The 21,102-nt window shown below is 39.2% G+C and overlaps 1 protein-coding gene across 4 annotated transcripts in view; it reads left to right on the forward strand.

Annotated features, from left to right (window-relative positions):
• The first annotated feature begins 4,241 nt into the window (after window positions 1-4,241).
• The window catches only part of NCK1 (NCK adaptor protein 1), a 78,411-nt gene continuing 61,550 nt past the window's right edge, over window positions 4,242-21,102 (forward strand). Inside the window, exon 1 of one of the 4 annotated variants that reach the window (XM_057740353.1) lies at window positions 4,242-4,343. The gene's annotated coding sequence lies outside the window, so the exon portion shown is untranslated. Of the gene's footprint in view, window positions 4,379-21,102 lie in introns of all 4 variants that reach the window. The other 3 variants (XM_057740352.1, XM_057740351.1, XM_057740354.1) reach the window with 3 other exon arrangements.

Below are 21,102 nucleotides of genomic sequence, written 5' to 3' on the forward strand. Positions count from 1 at the left end.
ACTAAGTTGTCTGCTGTAATATGTTGTGATTTCTGTTCTCTTGACTAATATGCCTTCAAACATACCCCAAAAGAACCCAAAGTCATTTGTAGGGTGTTTGTGCTTTTGGGAAAATGTTAACATTCAGATTTTCCAGGAATTACTGGCTCTCAATAGAAATTACCCAAATTGAAGCATAGAAAAAAAAAAAAAGATTTGAAAAAAAATGAACAGAGCCTGGAATGACCTGTACTAAGGAGTAAGAAGTCTAGCATAAGTGTAAGTGTAGTCACGAAGAAGAGAGAGAATGGGGCAGAAAAAAATATTTGAAGAAATATTGGCCAAAAGCCTTCCAAATTTGGTAAAAGGATACAACAACCAGCAATCCAGGGAAATAAGTGAACCCCCAGCAGCATAAATACAAAGAAAACCACGCCTAGAAACTTAGTGTAACTGCTGATAAACAAAGTTAAAGAAACAAAATCTTAAAAGCAGCCAGAGGAAAATACATATGACATACAGGAAAACCATGATAAGAATTACAGCTGGCTTCTCATCAGAAACAGTGGAGGCCAGAAAACAACAGAATGACAGTGTAAAGGCTTTAAGAAAACCCTTTGATGGCTTCCCATTGCCTATAGGATAGTCTAAGGCCCTTAACTTGCATAAACCACTCCTGTTAACACTTGTAGTCATCTTCCGCTCTAGCAATATTCTACTATTGTGTAATTATTGTGTAATACCTTTTTTTTTTTTTTAATGCAGGCCCCTCTATGTGGAAAGCTCTTCTCTTCTTTGCCTACTTATTTGTGTGATGAGCTTGACCACACACCTCCCCTCCCACTGTGGCCTAATGTCCCCCTGTACATATCTATTGCTGTATTTACTATATGAATAATAAGTATCTGTTTAAATCTCATTTTCTGACATTGGAAGGAGCTCCTTTAAGTTCAAAACTGATTTTTAGATCTCTAGTATCTATTGTAGTGCTTACCACAGAGTGGACTCAATAAATTGTTGTTGAATTAATTCCCATAAAAGAGTAACAATACTCAATCCAGAAATTGAATTTAGTTACCAGGGCCCACTAATTTCTTTTCTTTTTTTGAACTTATTTTATTTATTTATTTTATTTTTGGCTGCATTGGATTTTCATTGCTACGCACAGGCTTTTTCTAGTTGTGGAAAATGAGGGCTTCTCATTGTGGTGACTTCTCTTGTTGCAAAGCAGGGGCTCTAGGCACGTGGACTTCAGTAGTTGCACCACGTGGGCTCAGTAGTTATGGCATATGGGCTTAGTTGCTCCTCGGCATGTGGGGTCTTCCTGGACCAGGGATCAAACCCGTGTGCCCTGCATTGGCAGGCGGATTCTTAACCACTGCGCCACCAGGGAAGTCCAGGGTCCACTAATTTCTATACTTCACAGTCAAGCCTGTGATAAGTTACTTCTTACTGATTACTGGTTGTTGGCTGTTTTTTTTTTGTCCTAAATAGTCCTTACAGTGATGCTAAACCAGATCATTCTCTAATCATTTTTAACTATAAGCCCTCAATAGTTTCCTGGGAAAGGTCTTGAGACATGGAGGCTCATTTTTCCTTTCCTCGTCTTCCTAAATTCTTTCCTTTGGGGTGAATGAAGTGAAAGGCCTACATGTTTTTATCCTAGACAGATTAGCTACCCATATCTGAGGCTCCATTTCTAGCCCATAGGTCATAAATTTTGACCTAAATGTTGTTGCCTAATTCTGGCGAGTCCCTAGTCCACTCAGAACTAATTAGCAGGATTGAATCCCGTTTTTGGTTTGAGTTCTGCTAAAAGTGAGGAAGAAGAAGCCAAGCGCATGTTTATATTTGGCAGTTGGGGAGACAGACTGTGTGAAAGGAGGTCTCTGAGACTACTCCCACCCCTTAAGAACATGGACTCAACTCCTTCTAAAAACACCATACTGCAGTTTCACACATGACTTTGTGTCTACCCTTCCACTCAATGCTTTCCTCTCTCATTGCTGTTTCCTTATTTTTCTTCTTCTATTCCTTCTTTTTTTCTTACATCTTTTGAGTTTTTCTTTCTTTCTTTTTTTTTTTTAAGAGTTCCTGGTAAGAATGGGTGATGAGGGAACTTTTAAACGAAAATTAAAAGGAAAACACATGTTTAAGGGAACTAAAATCCTTTTATGAAAAAGCTCTTTCCCTTACTTCTATTGCTTAAACAGATGGCACACAGTAGTCAAGAGATCTGGATCAAAATCTCACGAAGGGGCTGTTCAGATCATTGGCTCATTCAAAATACATTATTCCCTTACAAAATAAGATCTAAACTTATGACTTCACCATATTTTTTCTGGGTTTATTTTCCCCACTTAAGGCAGTGATATAAGCTACCTGATGGCAAGTACTATTTTACCTGTTATGTTTGTTTCACACTCCTTAATCCCATCACATGTTAAAGATGTAACTACAATTGAATTGAGCCAGGTGTACCTAACAGTTTGCTGTGTGATTTTGGAGAAATAGTTTCAGCCTCTGGACAATGGTTTATACAGTTTCAAAAATGAATGTAATAATATCTCAATCCATAAACTTTATAAGCTGTATCAACAAATAAAACTTGTACTAGCCAGCTTGGGCTGCTATAACAAAATGCCACAGACTGGATGGCTTAAACAACAAAAATTTAATTTCTCACAGTTTTGGAGACTGGAAGTCCCACATGTGGGTGCCAGCATAGTTAGTTTCTGGTGAGAGCTCTCTTCCTGGTTTTCACATGGCTGTCTTCTCACTGTGTCTTCTAGTTGTGAAGACAGAGAACAAGCTCTCTGCTGTCTCTTCTTATAAAGACACTAATCCTACAGGATTAGGCTCCAATCTCATCACTTGAGTTAACCTTAATTACCTCTCAAAGGCTCTATTCTATCTCCAAATACAGTCACATTGAGGGGCTAGGGCTTCAACATATGAATTTTGAGAGGGAACACAATTCAGTCCATAGCAGACACTGTAAAACATACACAGGTATTTAGACCCTTAGAAAAAATCCAAAATTCACTTACATGATTGACTTTAGAGGCTAATTATGGGATATAGATAGAGTAGCTCCCCAGAGTTTCATGGTCCACTTGCCCCGGTCAGCTTGAGACCAGGAAGGGACCATAGGTGATTTGTGTTTGACCTTGTGATCCTATATATGTGGCAAGCGAACCACATTCTTCTATCAGGACCCAAACGAATAATTTTGAAGTTAAATACAGAAAAGCGTAAACTCTTGGAACTTACAGTCAGGATCAGCATTAACAATGGGAATGGAAGACGTATTAATGCTTTAGGCAATATTTACTGACGATCTACCATGTGCTAGACACTGGGAAAAAACTGAATACTGACATGGTTCCTGATTTAATTGAATTTACAATCTAGGTAGGGGTATGCACAGGCTCTTTCAACAGCTGGATGGGGAAAATACCTGTGCACCCCAGCAGACTTCCCTGCGGGGGGCAACACCTAAGTAGAGCCACAGAGATGGCTGGGGAGGAACCAGTCGGGTGATGGGGGGGCTGCAGCGCTGGCCTGAGCAGAACCAACTTACTGATGGCAGGTGGCTGGGGCTGAGCCGCTAAGAATGGGCAGACCTGGCACCGAAGGTCCCTGTCCTCCTCACAGCGAGGCTACCGCAGCCAAACTGGAAGCTACCCACGCACCAGGGCACTTCGAAGACCCTCAGACTCAGCTTATTTCGATTTGCGGTTCAAATTAAGCAAATGTCTTACGTTTTTCCCTCGGGTCCCCATTCCCAGGTCTTTTTGTTTGTTTTTCTTTTTCGCTCCCCGCCCCTAAGAACATTCCGCTGGCAAGACCTACTTCAGGTGCAGAAACCAGAAGGAAGCTCCCAGAGCAGTCGGGGCTGAACCCGGGAAGCAGTCATTTCTGCTGTGGAGTCTCCTGTGGAGCTGAGAAACGCCCAGAGTAATCAGCCAGAGCAGCTGGCCAGACAAAAGCAACAGGACCCGGGGTCAGGCACAGCGATTCTTGCCCTCTCACTCCCTCTCCGCGGAGCCGCCTCAGCCCGCTCCACACCCAGCACAGAGCTTGATTGACAAGCCGGCCCGCCCAATCCCAGCGCGGCGCAGACCGTTCTCGCGGCAGTGATAGGAGGCAAGGGGGAGACTGAGCCTATCAGATTGGGCAGGGAGGGGGTTTCCTGCCCGCGAGGATCCGCCCGCGGTCTCGCGACCAGTCGGAGCTGCAGCCCCGCCCTCCCGCCGCACGCGCCCCGCCCCTCTCCTCAGAGCTACGCGGCGGCGGAGCGGAGGCCTCGTGCCGTAACGGCCATCCCGGCGGCCGCGGCGGCATCCCAGTGCCCTCCTCAGGTGAGCTGGGGCCGGCCAGGCTCGGCAGAGGGAAGGTGAGACGGTTCTGCCGGTAGGCAGACGCACAGCCTTTCCTTGCCCCGGGAATCCACACAGCCTGTTACTTGCCGCTGAGCTTCCTTTTCCCCGGCGAAGTTAGCTCCGTGGGCGCCGTCTGCCGGCCCGGAGCTGAGCCGGAGGGGGCGGGGAGGCCGCTTGGCTGGGCCCGGGCGTTTGCCTAGCGGCTCCGCGCGACCCTCTCGCCGCTGCCCCGGGCGGCACGGCCCCGCGGCCTCCCTGTCCAGCCCCGGAGCGTCGGGTCGGGGTGAGCGCTGCGGCCGGTCGCCCCCGGGAGGCTGGGAGGTCGAGTGTGTGGCTCGTGCCCTTCCCTGTTTCTTTTCCTCCCCGCAAAGTTCTGTCGGCTGCTATGGCGCAATCCGTGGCCGTGAAGGTTGGGACGTGGTAGTGGAGGGCAGGGGCGCACTCACCTCCAGCGCGAGAGGAAGTGGGGGAGCCGTTCCCTGTGCGGAAGGTGGACATCCTCGGGATGCGCCTCCCGCCCCTCCCCCCCAACCCCCCCACCCCCTAGCCGTTTCCCTCCTCCCCGGGAAATCTGGGTTATTTTAATCTTTTGGACCTGGTGTAGATCCGTGCGCGAGTCGCTTGGGCTGTGAGCTTTTGACTTGAGTTGTAATATATCCGGTTAAAAAAAAATGTATCTCGATAGTTGCTTTGTAACCTTTCTTATGTGTGTCCACGAAAGTTAAATTTGCCGTTAGAAGCTCGGGGCTGAGAGCTCTGACATAGACGCCCAATTAGTGTCAAACTAATGAACTAGTCACCTGAAAATAATTCTACCCGTTAGATTTGGCAAGAAACCACGGGAGTTAGGAAAGAATGAGGTTAAGGAGAAATTTCTAACCCCATCTTGGTTGGTGAGCAAAGAAGCTAAGTGTCAGGTCAAAGCGGGTAAGTGTTGGAAGAAGTATTCATTTCTAAAAATCCTGCTTTGGTAGATTTATGAAAGGCCAACCATACAATTTATGAAGCACTTGGAAAGCACTGTGCCTAAAGTCTCAACCTTCAGCTAGTTCACAGAGTAAATGGGGAAATAATCCAAGAAGGTTTTGTTTGGTAATTGTCAGTCATGTTCAGTTCTTAAATAGGCATCGCATTCGAAGTTTGCTGGAAACTCAAGAACTATGCATTGGTTGATTAATACTAGTTTTATTTCATCTTGATCACAACCTTTGGGATTTTCTTCTTTTGGAAAATTTTGATTTGTGAACAGTTTGCAAATGTTCAAGATTTCTCAGCTGTGCTTGTTCATGTATTCAATTTTAAATTGTTTCCTCTGTTTTTCTGAGCATTATCTTCAATCCAGATTTTACTTTCTGGTCCATGTAAATAAAACTTTGAACGTTTTTTTAGATATTGAAGGATACTTTATGCCACTGCATTTATTTTTCTTTTGGTCCTTTGAGAACTTTCCTGCCAAAACTCAAGGTAGATTTGATGTGATTATTGTTATAAATCGCTTGGCAGGAAGACTTAATAAATACAGATACAGTCCATTTTTTTCTCTTACAGTTTAATTAATTTTTACAATTTACTCAACTTTATAATATGGAAAAATACCAAATGTTCTCTACCCACACCAGAAGACTAAATGATTATTTAGCTATTTAGTCAATAAATAGAATTGAAGGAAACTCTTGAGCATTTAACAAATTCTCTGTAAATACTTTGCTGTGCTGCTTTAGGAAGACAACTGACAGGGCCAAAAATGACATTTAAAGATTATTTAATAAGGCAACAATTCTATCTGGATGTTCCTTATTTTATTTGAAAGATAGAATTTATAGTCTTCCCTTCAGAACTGATTCCATATGCTGATTTTGTTTTGGTGATATTATCATGCCTTAAATTACCCAGACATAAATCTTTGTTTTATCTTTGACTTCCTCTATCCACATAACTTAACAATAGCCAATTTTTGTCAGCCATTTTCTGAAATTTCTTTCAGATATCTGTTCCTTCCCACTAGCTTTTAGCTGGGTTTTCTCCCTGTCTTTTCTCCCTACTCAGTATGTCCTGCCTTCTGCCTTGTTCTTAAAATAATGCTTCCAACGCCCTCACTGTTAAACCAGCAATAGTTCCCTGTTATTTACAGAGTACAGTTCAGAGTTCCCAGCCTTCTAACAGTCTGCTCAAAACCTGTTTTTTCTAATGATAGCACTAATTCTCTATAGGAGCTGTCCACCCTAACCAAACCAATCTCTTTTTTTCTTTTAGACTTTGTATTTTTCTACCTTCATATCTGTTGAGACTTTGACTGCCTATGTATAGCCTGCATTCTTTAAAAGGAATTTTCCTCCTTAAATTAAGTAGCAAATAAAATCAAATTTTGTTGACATTTCATTTTTGGTCCTTTAGTGCAACCCTCCAGATCTTTCTGTTCCCTGTCTTGTTGCTTTCCTTTGAACCCACAGCCCTTACTGTTTTATCATTCCTTTGGGTTTTAATCTTATGTGGACTTGTATCATAATACTATGGGACAGTATTGTGGAAACGTTGGAATCCAACCTTCCTTTTTTTGTTTTGTTTTTTTACATTTATTTATTTATTTAATTTATTGGCTCCATTCGGTCTTTGTTGCTGCGTGCAGGCTTTCTGTAGTTGCGGAGAGCAGGGGCTACTCTCAGGCTTGTTATTGCGGTGGCTTCTCTTGTTGTGCGTGGGCTCAGTATTTGTGGCTCTCAGGCCCTAGAGCGCAGGCCCAGTAGCGCATGGGCTTAGTTGCTCTGAGGCATGTGGGATCTTCCTGGACTAGGGCTCGACCCTGTGTCCCCTGCATTGGCAGGTGGATTCTTAATCACTACACCACCAGGGAATCCCCAACCTTCCGTTTTGTAGATAGGGAAAATGTAATCCATACAGACTAACTGCACTAAAATTCACCTAGTGATGGTGGCAGAGCTGAGACTCAGACCTTGATTTCCTACTTATATATATATTTTTAAAAAGTTTGTGTATTCTTTATGAAACTATACTTCTTTTCATCTCTTGCAATGTCATTTTGTATTGTTTGCTTCACATTATTTTGCATTTTGTGTATCAGTGCCTTCTCATATAGATTCAAAACTTCTATATGAGGGCAGGGGAACCTTCATGACTTACATTGTTTGAATCATTGAAACAGTGATTTAAAGTCTACATAAAGTCTTTTGCTAGCTTGTTGGATGTATTAACAGTATTAACAACAGTATTGTCATGTCTGCTGTTGACAGGGCCAAAAATGACATTTAAAGATTATGTGACCCACTGAAAATGAATCTCTTACACGTTTTACTGTTGGATTTTAGTTTGTTTGAATCTCTTGATGAAAGAGACTGAATCTTGGGAGCCTTGAAAGTAAATGTGAACAATGACTTATCACGTGACTGTTTATTGCTCTAAATATTCTTTTTCTCTTTTTGATTGAACAGTAACACTTTTACTTTTTGCTATTTTATCATTTTGTTCTTTTGTCAAGAACCAGATTATTGAGCAATCTTCTTATTGAGCAAAACATTCTGAAAACCATTTGTTCTATTTGGGGAGTTAGAGAGCTTTTATATATTTGTTCTTCATGTTTTTTTCCCTCTTAACTCTAAAGTTTCTGTTAATACCAGCAGCATAGGGTTTTCTTGGTATTTTTCTTACATTTAGGTAGCAAGAGTTGAGTAGTATAAGACAGGTAGCACAGAAAACTATTATGTGAAATATCTCTGGAGGGTATGCTTTACTTTCTTGTCCTGAAACAAATTAGAAGCTGTTTTTCTTTTATTTTTTTGGTTGTTTGTAATGGCTTATTTTTATTTGTTTAAATAAGTTATCTGCTAAAGTAAACTGTTGAATCACTGATTCTCTTGTTTATTCCTGAGATTGTACTTAAGGAGTGCTGAATTGGATAAGTATGGTATGAGTAATTTCTGCTTTTGTTCAAACAGACCAGTCAGAGTATGGCTTGGGGAAATCTTTTTAGAAATGGCTGCATCTAAAAAGTTTTTTTTTTTTTTTTAATGAATCAGCCTTCCAAAACTTTCAGTACATGCTTCAAAATCATGTTGCATTTTGATCGATTCAAATAATAAATAAAAGAATTTAATATTCCTTGTACTTTTTGAGTATTCCAGCTAAAAACATTTTATTAAACAAGGCACTATAAAGGTTTATGGAAGTGCTTGATCACTTCCAGATACTATATGTTTCTAAGTAACATTTTTACTTTTAGAAACATTTAGAATACTTCTGGTACCACCCCCATCCCGAATTTTGCTGCCCTAGGAAGTCAGTTACTTTAATTTTTCTATGGTTTTTTTTTTTTTTTTTTTTTTAACATTTCTTTTACATGTTCTCAGAAAGCCCTATAAAGCCTTCCATGATTTGGCTTTTGCCAACTTCTAGCTGCATCTCTTGCCATTGTATTTTTCCTTTAGGCTGCTCTTTGGACCTTGAATAGCCAAGCTCTTTGTTGCCTTGGAGCCTTTGAACATGCTCTTCCCTCTGGCAGATGGCTTCCTTGGGTTAATAAGTATTAAGTTGGGCTGCTAGTATCAGAAAGTCACCAAATAATAATTTCTCTCTGATACCAGAGAAATCCAGAGTGTGCATGGCACTCATTTATTGTTATTTCCTGTTTTTTTTCCCCTATTATAGATAACTTTGAAATAAAGATTTTTGTGTATAAGACCTTAGAAAATTTTCCTTTTGACTAATTCCTATTGTGGGATCCAATTGAAAATTCCATTAATTTCTTTAAAAGCTTGTTTAAAGAGAGTATCATATTTTTTAAAATTGCACAGTGCCCAAATTTCAGTGTATCCCTAATGAATTTTTCCATTTGTAGACATATGCCCATCACCCAGATCAAGGTACAGAGCGTTCCCAGTGCTCCAGAAGGCTCTCTCATGCTTCCTCCCAATCTGTATCTCCTCCCCCACCCCTGAAGTAATTACCATTTTGACTTATATCACTATAGGTTATTTTTGTCTGTTCTTGAACTTAATAATAAGTGGAACCATGCAGTGTATACTCTTGTGAATGGCTTTTACTTAACATTGTGTTTGTGAAATTCACCCGTGATGTTGGGTGCAGCAGTAGTTGATCTTTCTCACTGATGGCAGTATTTTGTTGGATGAATATATAATTTAAAAAAAAAATCACCATTAATGGATATTTGCCTTATTTCCAGTTTTTTTTTTAAGCTGTTGTGAATAATGTAGCTATGAACATTTACTGACAAGTCTTTTAGTGAACATACACCCTCATTTCTTTTGAGTGTATATACATGGAAGTAGAATTGCTCTGTTTTTATTTACCAGTTTTTGAACCTGATTGAACCAGTTCTCTGGCTGGTCCATAGTAGTTTCCTGGGATTTCTCCCTTTACCATAAACATGGTGACTCTCTTTGCCTTAATTAAATCTCTTATTTCCTGAATTTCCCTTCTGAATTCTGAAGGCATCTCTCCATTGTTTTCTAGCTTGTGACCCTTTTAAGAATTCTGAAGACATTCTGATTCCTGATCCTAATGTTTTTTGCCTTTCTGGGCTTTTGCACATTTCATGAGGGTGTGACTTGGCATGTATCTGTTTTTGTGTTTCCCTAGATAGTATTCATCATGCCCTCTAAATCTGCTAAATCAAGTTCATCAGTTCTGGGAAATTTTCTTGAAATTTTTCACTGATGGTTAGATTCATCTGTTAGGGCTGCCAATAACAAAATACCACAATCTGTGTGGTTTAAATAACATACTGATTTTCTCACAGTTTTGGAGACTGTAAGTCCAAGATCAAGGTGCCATTGGGGTTAGTTTCTGATAAGTTCTCTTCTTGGCTTGTAGACAGCTACCTTTTCACTGTGTCCTTACAAAGCCTTTTGTGGAGAGAACTATATCTTTCCTCCTCTTATTATGAGGATACCAATCCTGTTGGATTAGGGCCCCACCTTTATGACCTCATTTAACCAATATTACCTCCTAAAGGCTGTATCTCCAAATACAGTCACATTGGGGGCTAGGGCTTCAACATATGAATTTTGAGGGGAACAGAGTTCCGTCCATAACAGTGGTTTACTCTCCTCCCCTTTGTGTCTCTTTCTGTGAAACTTCTGTTATTTGTTTGGCTTTCTTAGGCTAGTCCTTGAGTACCCCCTTTTTCTCTTACTTTTCACCTCCTAGTCTTTTTGCTCTATTTTATATGGGAGGCTTCCTTAACTTTATTTCCTAAGCCTTCTTTTGAATTTTTCATTTTTTGCTGTGAAGATTTTGATTTCCCAAGAGTTCCTTTTATTCTCTTAAACATTCTCCTTTATAGAGAGCATCTTGTGCTTGTGTCATGGATGCATTGTCTTCTCTAATTTCTGAGGCTATAAGTAACTTTTAACCTTTTTTTTTCTTTTTTGCAACCTCTGTTCCTTCTAAATTGGTCTCCAACTTTTAGGTTGAAGGCTTACTTCAGGTGTCAGTAATCCTTGAATGTTATCTAGTGAGTGCAGGTCTGAATTGATGGAAACGTAAAGACTTTGAATTTCATTGCATAGTGGCCCAGGTAGCCATTTTTTGAGAAAACCCTGAGTGATGTCCAGGAGGTATTTTCCTCTTGGGTCAGGTTCATGAAGGAGAACTTGAATCTGCTTGAGGGCTAAAAGTTTGGCCAACAGTTTTTTGGGACTGGATTTCTCATTCTGCTACTTTTGGTAGGGTATGCAGATCTTTAATTATATCTGGTGAGCCCTAGTTCAGAGTGGAGTAGCCAATCAGAATGATTTTACATTTTTAAAGGATTGTAAAAAAAAGAATACGTGACAGAGACTATGTGTAGCCCTTAAAGTAAAACATTTACTGTCTGGCCCTTTACAGAAAAGGTTTACCTATGTTGTTCTTGTAATGGTTCTGATTTCCTTTAATAAAGCTTCTAGGCTACTATTATTTTTATTCGCACTCAAGCTTCAGTTTACAGTCTTGGAACTTTAAAGCTATTTATTTTAATTTAGTCTTAGTGCATATCGTGGAAGTTATGACTAAGAATTGGTAGGATATACTCTATTATCAGAGAGGGGATATTTTTAATGTAAAATCTCAAAAAGGAAAAGCAAAATATCGAAGAAATAAATCACAACACATAATGAGTGTATGTGTGCATTGTTGTTTGTCTTGTCATCTAAGTGCAGAACATAAGTGCATATACTTTGAAGAATGGGGAAAGGGGCAGTTGTCATATTGAGAACAGGCCCAAGTCATGTTTTAAATGAGCCATTTACATCAGCTCTCTCTGTCGTTGGTAAATCATAACTGGCAGAATAAATTGGCTCTAGACAAGAACCTGTTCCAGGCAGTAATGCATATATACATATATATGTGTAAGTGTGTGTGTGTGTGTATGTATATGTGTGTGGTTGTATTTTTCCACCTGATATCAGTCAGAAACAAGAGAGAATTAATGTAAGCCACATGGCAGAGTGGGAGAAATAGCAATTACATTGTTATGGGAAATAGGAATTATATTGTTATATTATATGTCTCTTCCTTTAAGTCCTAGCTGCCGAAAAACTCAGTTCAGTCTTAATTGCGTGAGCAGTCTCATCACAGGTTTCTTGTATAATAATTTCTTTCTTTCCTTTAAATGGTATTTTGTCTTTAATATTTATCATTTTTTCTTTTCTCTTTCTTTCTCTTTCTTTCCTTCCTTCCTTCCTTCTTTCCTCCTTTCCTCCTTTCCTCCTGTCTTTCTTTGTTTCTGTCTCTCTCTCTCTCCATGCGGGATCTTAGTTCTCCAACCAGGGATCAAACCTGTGCCCCCTGCATTGGGAGCTTGGGGTCTTAACCACTGGAACACCAGGGAAGTCCCTATCTCTGTTATTTTTTAATATATATATTCCAGACTTGTTCCTATGAATATGCAAACTCATGCTCACTTAAAATAGGATCACGTACTACATCTTGTTTTCTAGCTTGGCTTTTGTAAACATCTTTTCGAGTCAGTATATATAAGTTTAAAGATTCTAGAGTCAGACAGCTAGACAGCTTAAGTTCCAGTATAGGCTTCATCACTCTTTGTTTGGGCTTAGGCCTTTAAAGCCTCATTCTTCTCATCTGTAATATGGGGATGATACTTAAAGGATTATTATAAGGTTTACATGAGAATTCATGAATCCACTTAACTGCTAAGCAGTGTTTGGTGCACAGAGCTTTAGAATCAATTTTAGATGTAAAATAACAGTGTTCAAAGATATAGATGTTTTAAATGTTGGTAACTGTTGCCAAACTATTATTCAGAAAAAACATACCAATTTATATCTTTACCAACAAGTAGTGTTCCTTAACTTTGCATGATTATTCTAATTTTTGACAATTTGGTGGGTAAAAAATACTGACAGAACAAAAAGAATTAAATAAATCCATAAATATAATTTGGGATATTTTAGCATAACTGAGTAATTAGGAGAACAGCAATAAGGCAAAAAAGTCAAAAGATTTGAACAACAAAATTCACAAATAGGTCTAATTACATGCCTAGAACATTTCACCCAGCACCCGAATGTTACAGATTTTTTTCAAGTGCCTCTGGAAATTTTCTCCCAAATTGACATATTTTGGACTGTAAGAAAGATGGAAATAGTCAGTTCTAGAATTTGTGCTCTGGCGTGTTGGAATTTAGCCAGCAATCAATTACAAAAACATAACTAGCAAATGACATGTCAGCTGTTTGGAAATTGGACAGTATACTCCTAAGTAACCTAGGGATTAAAGAAGAAATGACATTGAACCATTTTGAACTAAATGATGAAAATATGATATAGCTTAGGGGATACAGGTAAGCCATGCTGAAAGGAAAGTTTATAGCCTTAAAATGCATGTTAGAATACAGGCTAAAAATAATTGAAGACTTCTGTGTAAAGGTGGGTGAGTGAAAGTTGCTTTTACTTTTACGCCCCTCCAAAGCCTACCAAGGTGATCAATCTTATAGGATATTTTTTAAAGCTTTGAACTACATAGTTAAAGAGAATGGAAGAAGCAATGAAATTTGGAAGCTGAAAAACAAGAGACTGAAACATGATAGTAGAGTTAAAGATGTTCATTCCTAAACTGGCAGTAGGAAAAATGGAAAAGAATCCTCAGGCTCAGGAATAGCAGCATCAGGTATTCTTGTGGAAGAGGGGGTGAGAGTGGTGCTAAAAGTAGTAGGATTGCTTGAAAGTCTGTTTAAGAAGCCAGCTCAGTTAATCATAATAGCCATAAAGTAGAAACAGCCCAAATGTCCATCAGCTGATTAATGGGTAAGTAAAATGCATATTGCAGTAAAAAGCAATGTCATAGAATGAATGAACCCTGACAATATGCTTATGTGAAAGAAGCCAGTCACAAAAGACCACATATTGTATGATTTTATTTGTATGGAATGTCCAGAAAATGCAAATTTTTAGAGATAGGGAGTAAATTAGTGGTTGCATAGGGCTGGGAATAGGGGAGATTAAAGGGGAATGGGAAATGACTGCTCAAGGGTAGGGGTTTCTTTTTGTTGTGATGAGTGTGTTCTAAAATTGATTGATGAATAGACTGAATATACTAAAAGTCATTGACTTGTATGCTTTAGATTGATCACTTGTATGGTATTTGAGTTACATCTCAGTAAGCTGTTACCCCCCTCCCCCCCCAAAAAAAAGAGGCAGCATGAGTCTAGATCTCTTTTCCAATTTGTATACCTAAAGATTGAAGATTTATCCTCTGCAGTGGATAAAATACACTGTCTCTGAGAGAGGGGTAGGTACTAGACATAATTGAAGACCATGTATCCTACAGCAAACACCTGGATTAAGTGAACGTGCTCAGTGTTAGAACCCTTATTGAGGTCTCTTCTCCTCTTGGGGTCCCAGAATCCTGAAATCAAGTAGGAACTTAGAGGATAATTCTCTTAGTAGAACCAAGAAGAAAAACTCAAGTTACTCACAATCAGTTTTTAGGGCCCTACTTTTAAACATGAGCAGACAGTCAAGTCAAGGATCACCAGGTTCATGAGGAAAGCTTTTAATATAAGAGACCAAAACAAATAGAAAAAAAGAATTTGGAGCAATCAGAACTAAAAAAAGAGCTCTTGAAAATTAGAGGGTGATAGCAAAAGAAGAATGGAAGTTACAGTAGAGGAGACCTTGCATAAAGTAGAGAAAAAGATGGAAAACAGGTTAAAAAAAAAAAAAAATATATATATGTAATTCAAAGGTCAGTCCAGGAGATCAACTTCCAAGTAACAGAAGTGCTAGTAAGAGAGAACAGAGAGAAAAGAGTGGAGAAGAAATATCAGTGAAATATTCAAGAAAAATACCCAAAGTTGAGGGACATCATTTTGCATATTGACAAGCCCTTTGGGTACTCAAGGAAAATGGATGAAAATAGATAAATGTGCTTTGAATCAGGGTCTAGTCAGGAAAATGGAGACCATACTACTTATAACAGAATTTTATAGTGTAAAGAATTGTTTAGCCAGATGTTACAAGTTGAGGTGTGTCCCCATAGAAAGACATGTTGAAGTCCTAACCTGCAGTACCTCAGAATGTGACCTTATTTGGAAATAAGTCTTTTCAGAGGAAATCAAGTTAAAGTAAGGTCATTAGAGTGTCCCTTAAGCCAATAAGACTGATGTTCTTTAGAAACAGTGGGGAAATTTAGACATAAATTTGGACACAGGCATGCACAGAGGGAAGATGGCCATCTACAAGCCAAGGAATGCCCGAGACTACCAGAAGCTAGGAGAGAGGCCTGGAACAGATCCTTACTAGTACCTTCACACACAGCATGGCCAATACTGTGATTTCGTGCTTGTGGCCTCTAGAACTGTGAGATCAATTTCTGTTCTAAGCGAACCCAGTTTGTATTAACGTTGTTATAGAAGTCCTCAGAAACTAATAGACTAGGTAATTGGAGAACTGAAAAGGCAAGGGAACTCTCAGGTATCACAAAAATAATTAACTGTAGGAAGTAATTACTAGCCCCTAGGGTTGGGAGAACAAAGAGAAGAGATTGGAATTATTAGAATTTAGAAGCCTGAAGAGTGACCCTGAGGAGCTGGAACTCTGGTCTGGGAATGGCAGGAAAAACACAAAACCAAAAAGTTGCTAACTGAAACCAGTTGCTGATACTGGAGCCATTGCTGTTGCCAGAGTGAAGGTTGACAGTTGATACTGAGCTGGGGGAGTATTTCCCTTTTCCCTCCTTCAATCTTCCAGTGTCTTTCTAGTGTCCCTTTTAGGCATTCTAACAGGAAACCAGCTAGCAAAGAACCATGATTTGCAGAGTTCCAGCCCCTCAGAATTACAAAGCAGAGTAGAGAAGAGTAGGTTTGAAGTCTGGGACAATGGCTTAATAACCAATACGCACAGACATTGATTTATGTCATGCAATTTTGGAATACATGGGACAAAGAAGATCTATAAACTTCCAGAGGGGGTGAAATGGGTCCCTCAACTGCAGAGATTGAGTATTCGCAACTGCAACCTCAAGCCAAAGACAGTAGCAGTGTCTGCAAATTCTGAGAGAAAATGATTTCCAAGCTAGATTTCTTTATCCAGCCAAATTATTAAGCACAGGTATAGAATGTAGACAGTTTAAGACATGCAGTGTCTCTAAAATTTCTCTTCCTCACTTCCTTCTCAGAAAGCTATTGTGTGATTTGCTCCACCCACTGAAAAGGAGTAAACTTAAGTGAAAGAGGAAAGTGAGCAATGTAGGAAATAGGAAATCAAATTCTAGAGTGACAAAGGGGATCCTTAAGGTGATTAAGAGAATTCCCTTAATGCTAACTGATTATCAGATGAAAGAGCAGTGAGTCTGGATTTGAACAGGTGAGAAGGTCTTGGTAGTTTTATGACAATGAAACCAATAGAATACCTTCTGTCTGTATCTCTTAATTTAGGCAATTGGCAAAGAGTATGAAGTTGAATTAGTGATGTCTTGTTTTCTTAGTGTTTTTTTTTTTTTTATTCTTAGTTTTTTATATTGGAGTTTAGACCTTCATTCTGGAATTACTTCTCTCTTGTACTCTCCCTTAGGTGATCTTGTTTCAGCCTATGATTGATATGTGGCTGATACACAAATTTATGTCTCTAGGCAAGACCTCTGCTCTGAACTCCAGAGTTATATATTGTATCTATTATTTGTTACTGCATAAAAACCACTCCAAAACTGAGTGGTTTAAAACAATAATCATTTTTCTTTTGCTCATAGATCTACATTTAGGCAGGACTTGGGTGGAGATGGCTTGTTTCTGTACCACGTGGTATCATCTATGGTGGCTTACTCATATTGCTGACAAGTAGTTGTGTACAGTTGGCTGGGAGCTCCTTGGCTGGCTATGGGTCAGGGGCCTTTGTTCCACTCCATGTAGATCTCTACATAGGCTGTTTGGGCTTCATCATAGCATGATGGCTAAGCTCCAACAACAAGCATCTTTAGGGTATCCAGCAGAAGCTGTAACACCTTTTATGACAGCCTTGGAAGCTGCATAGCTTCACTTCTGCATAGTAATAAGCCTACTGATATCCAAAGGGAGGGAAATTGACTCCCCCCCACCCCCCATTAAGAGGTGGTGTCTAAATCACATAGTAAGAGAAGCATGCAGTATTGGAGATATTGTTTCAACCATCTTTGGAAAATACAATGTGCCACATATATCAAGCTGTTTCCTTGATTTTGCCACTTGTAGATCTCATAGGTATTTTGAACTTAAAGCAATCAAAACAAATTCTTGATTTCTTTGCTCTTAAACTGCTCCCTTTACCCACCTCCTTCATTAGTTCATTCCTCAATCTTTCTCATTTCATTAAATGGTATTGCCATTTACCCAGTAGCTAAAAGCCAGGTGAAATACCTGCTTCCTTTCCACATTTCCAATCCATCTTGTCTCTTCAAACTGCGAATACATCTTGAATTCTTCTGTTCTCTGTCTACATAGTCACATACCACTCAAGTCCAGGCTACCAAGCTACCATCATCTTTTCACTTGGACTCTTGTCGTTATTTGTTTATTTGAGATACGATTGACATTTCATTAGTTTCAGGTATACAGTGTAATGATTCACATTTGTATTAACTGTTCTTTAAAAAACTTGTGGTAGAGCTTCCTCCTCAAGAGGGCAGACAGCAGTATCAAGCAGTATCAGCAGTATTTCGTCTTGTGGAACTGAAAACCACGGCCACAGAAAGATAGAGAAAAAGAAAAGCAGAGGACTTTGTACCAGATGAAGGGACAGGATGAAACCCCAGAAAAACAACTAAATGAAGAAGAGATAGGCACCCTTCCAGAAAAAGAATTCAGAATAATGATGGTGAAGATGATCCAGGACTTTGAAAAAAGACTGGATGTGAAGATCGAAAAGTTTACCAAAGACCTAGAAGAATTAAAGAGCAAACAAACAGAGATCTGCAACACAATAACTGAAATGAAAAATACACTGGAAGGAACCAACAGCAGATTAACTGAGGCAGAAGGGCGAATAAGTGACCTGGAAGACAGAATGGTGAAAATCACTGATGCAGAAAAGAATAAGGAAAAAAGAATGAAAAGAACTGAAGACAGCCTAAGAGACCTCTGGGACAATGTTAAATGCACCAACATTCGCGTTATAGGGGTCCCAGAAGGAGAAGGGAGAGTGAAAGGACCCGAGAAAATATTGGAAGAGATTCTAGTTGAAAACTTCCCTAACATGGGAAAGGAAATAGCTACCCAAGTCCAGGAAGCGCAGAGAGTCCCAGGCAGGATAAACCCAAGGAGAAACACGCCAAGACATACAGTAGTCAAATTGACAAAAATTAAAGACAGAGAAAAGTTATTAAAAGCATCAAGGGAAAAACGACAAATAACATACAGGGGAACTCCCATCAGGTTAACAGCTGATTTCTCAGCAGAAAACTCTGCAGGCCAGAAGGGAGGGTGGCACGATATATTTCAAGTGATGAAAGGGAAGAACCTACAACCAAGAATACTCTACCCAGCAAGGATCTCATTCAGATTCAACAGAGAAATCAAAAGCTTTACAGACAAGCAACAGCTAAGAGAATTCAGCACCACCAAACCAGCCCTACAACAAATGCTAAAGGAACTTCTCTAGGCGGGAAACAGAAGAGAAGAAAAGGACCTACAAACACAAAAACAAAACAATTAAGAAAATGGTAATAGGAACATACATATCGATAATTACCTTGAATGTAAATGGACTAAATGCACCAACCAAAAGACACAGACTGGCTGAATGGATGCAAAAACAAGACCCATATATATGCTGTCTACACGAGGCCCACTTCAGACCTAGGGACACATACAGATGGAAAGCGGGGGGGATGGAAAAAGATATTCCACGCAAATGGAAATCAAAAGAAAGCTGGAGTAGCGATACTCATATCAGATAAAAGAGACTTTAAAATAAAAAATGTTACAAGAGACAAGAAAGGACATTACATAAAGATCAAGGGATCCATCCAAGAAGAGGAGATAACAATTATAAATATAAATGCACCCAGTATAGGAGCACCTCAATACATAAGGCAAATGCTAACAACTATGAAAGAGGAAATGCAAGGCAGAAACAGAGACACAGATGCAGAGAACAAACACATGGACACCAAGTGGGGAAAACGGGGAGGGTTGGGGGGGGATGAATTGGGAGATTGGGATACCAAATTGTACACTCTAAATATATGCCGTTTATTGTCTGTTAACTGTATCTCAACAAAAGTTCTAAAAAAAAATAAAAAATAAAAAACTTGTGGTAAAATACACCTAACATAAAATTTACCATTCTAACCATTTTTAAGTATATATTGTTCAGTATTGTTAAGTATATTCATATTATTGTGCAACTAATCTCCAGAACCTTTTCATCTTGCAAAAATGAAACTTTGCACTCATTAAACAACTCCCCATTCTCCCATTCCCCCAACCCCTGGCAACCACTGTTCTACTTTCTGTTTCTATGAGTTTGTTTGCTCTAGATACCTCATGTAGTGGAATCATTGAATTTGTGTTTTTAATGACTGCTTTATTTCACTTAGCATAATGTCTTCAAGGTTCATCCATGTTGTCACATGTGCAAAATTTTCTTCCTTTTTAAGGCTAGTAATATTCCATTTTGTTGGAATACCGCATTTTGTTTATCCATTCATCCGTTGATGGATACTTAGGTTGCTTCCACTTTCAGCTATTATGAATAAGCTGCTGTGAACATGAATGTACAGACTGTTCAAGTCTGTTTTCAGAAATTGCTGGACCATGTGGTAATTCTCTTTAAGTTTTTGACAAACTGATACTTTTGAGGAACTACCATCCCTCTCTCTCTCCTTTCCTTCCTTCCTTCTCTCTTTTCTTGATAGTAGCTATCCTTTACTGTGCTTGTTGATCATTGAATATGTTTAGAGAAATATCTGTTGAAGTCCTGTATTTAAAATTTTTGCTGTTGTTATTGTTATTGAGTCTTAGTCTTTGTATTTCTACTGGTTTTTTTTCCTTTTAATTCTTTACACGTCAGTCAAAGAAAGGTTAATATTTCTGTATTAACTGTGATATGCTAACAGCGCTAATAAGCAATAAATCTCAGTGGCTTAACACAGTGGAAGTTTGTATTCCTTTCTCACGTCAGTCTAGTGTACATGTGTGCTGGAGTGATAGTGGGGATACCTCTGGTCCATGCAGTAATTCAGGGGCAGAGGCTCCTCTGTCTTTTTAAGTTATCACTGTCATCACAATATGGCTTTTGAGGTTGTCTTGAAAAGTGAAGCAAGTATGGAGGAAGATTTTAGGGACTACTAAAACGTGGCATATATCACTTTCACCCACATTCTGTTGGCTGGAACTGAGTCCCATGATTCCACCTAACTACAGAGGCGGCCGGGAAATGTAGTATAGCAGTATGCCAATGAAAGAGAGAACACAGATGTTAATGAGCACTAGCAGTCTCTGTCACAGTGTATGTTAGATTAGAACTCCTCTGCTTAGAACCCTTTATTGACTTCTTATTACCCATAGAATAAAATTAGCCTATGTCTGTTCCAACCTTATTTTGTGCCATTTTCCCCTTATTATTCTCAAGTTACATTAGACTAGGTTATTTCCCATAACACGCCAAATGTTTTTTCCTGCTGGAACCTATGTGTTTTGCAGTTTCCTTTGCTTGGAGCACTGTACTTAACTATTTAGATGAGTCCCTCCTTTTCATCTTTAAGTATCAGCTTAAAATCCATCTCTAAAATCCCAAACAGAAATAGCTGTCCTGTTCTCTGTCCTTTATGATGTCACTGTCATAATATCTATCACAACATTTATAACAATCTATAATTATTTTATTGGAAAAAAATTTTGTTTGCTTTATTTGTGTCCTCTGCTAGAAAGAGATGTCTTTCTCACTCTTGTATTCCTGCAGCACCCAGCTAATGCTTAGCACAGTCTAGTCATTCAGTAAACGTGTTGTATAAATGAATGACTGTTATATAGAACAGACTGAAGTGGAGAGACTGGAGTTATAACCAAGATCTTAATGGTAATTTAGGTGAATCGCTGAGGGCTTGGGTTTCAGTGGTGGCAGTGTCAATGTAACAGAAAAAGATGAACAAGAATAAAAGGAAAAACCAACACAAGTTGCTGTGTGACTAAAGTGGGGAGTCTGCGTGAAGGGGATGATAGTGGTTTGTAATTGACAGATGAGTAAAGAGGACAGAAGAGTTGGCCTTTTGGAGATAATGATGAGTTGGGATT

Source organism: Hippopotamus amphibius, chromosome 6 (assembly GCF_030028045.1).
Source record: "Hippopotamus amphibius kiboko isolate mHipAmp2 chromosome 6, mHipAmp2.hap2, whole genome shotgun sequence".
NCBI lineage: Eukaryota > Metazoa > Chordata > Mammalia > Artiodactyla > Hippopotamidae > Hippopotamus > Hippopotamus amphibius.